This window comes from Trichechus manatus, unplaced genomic scaffold (genome assembly GCF_000243295.1).
Source record: "Trichechus manatus latirostris isolate Lorelei unplaced genomic scaffold, TriManLat1.0 scaffold00209, whole genome shotgun sequence".
Taxonomy (NCBI): domain Eukaryota; kingdom Metazoa; phylum Chordata; class Mammalia; order Sirenia; family Trichechidae; genus Trichechus; species Trichechus manatus.
The window spans coordinates 9,995-10,930 of record NW_004444145.1 but is presented as its reverse complement, the minus strand read 5'-3'; positions in this window follow the sequence as shown (position 1 = coordinate 10,930).

Sequence of the window (936 nt, the reverse complement as noted above, 5' to 3'; positions counted from 1 at the left end):
AATTTCTTCTTGATATTCAAGAGCCTCCATCATCTGATATTAATTGCCTTCACAATCGCATCTCCTGCTACTCCCCAAATGGCCCCACTGCCATTCAAAATAAAGGCCATCCAAGATAATCACCACTGGTTATGACTTAAATTCAGTCCCTAGATACACATTAGAATGAATGTGTATCTAAGGATAAATTGAAACAACTCTGGGAGACATAGAACACGAATCTGAATTTCAAATTTAACTTCTTTATGAACATTGTAATTGTATCTCTTTGCCAGGTAACAGTAGATGAGGCTTCCTTCTTAGACAATGAGAAGTAGACAACTCAGAAAATGTTATCTGAGTGCTTAAGTGAATGAATGGATAGCCAAATAAGGGTCTGTAGTCTAGGAAGAATGAGAGGCCACTGCTCATGGAGGGGAGGTTTGGGTAGAGTGACCAGAATTGAGGCTTCTGGAGAATGTGAGGCAGTGTGTACATACCAATATTCATGGGGCTGGGACCCAGAGAGAGAAGGCTGAGGAAGCTGGTGACAAGAATGTGTGGAAAACAAACTTTCCTACGATGGATTTTCTATCTCCCAAACCTAGGGTGACTCTTTTTGTACTCTCTCCTGTTTCCTTAACCACTTACCTTAGCAGACTCCATAGTTGGGTTGGAAGTGGCAGTTTAGCAATAACATTAGAATTTTGGACCTACAAAAGATGATAAGCTTAGGCCACCAAGAGCCCAGTATCAACTCTCGATGGTTCTTCCCTCCCCTTCTCAGAGTGAGAAGCTTAAGCCTGATGGCTTTAGCTTTCCCTAATCTTTCCAGAGGAGCCCTGTTGGTGCAGTGGTTAAGAGCTTGGCTGCAAACTGAAAGGTCAACAGCTTGAACCCACCAGCTGCTTTGGGAGAAAGATGTGGCAATCTCCTTCCATAAAGATTACAGCCTTG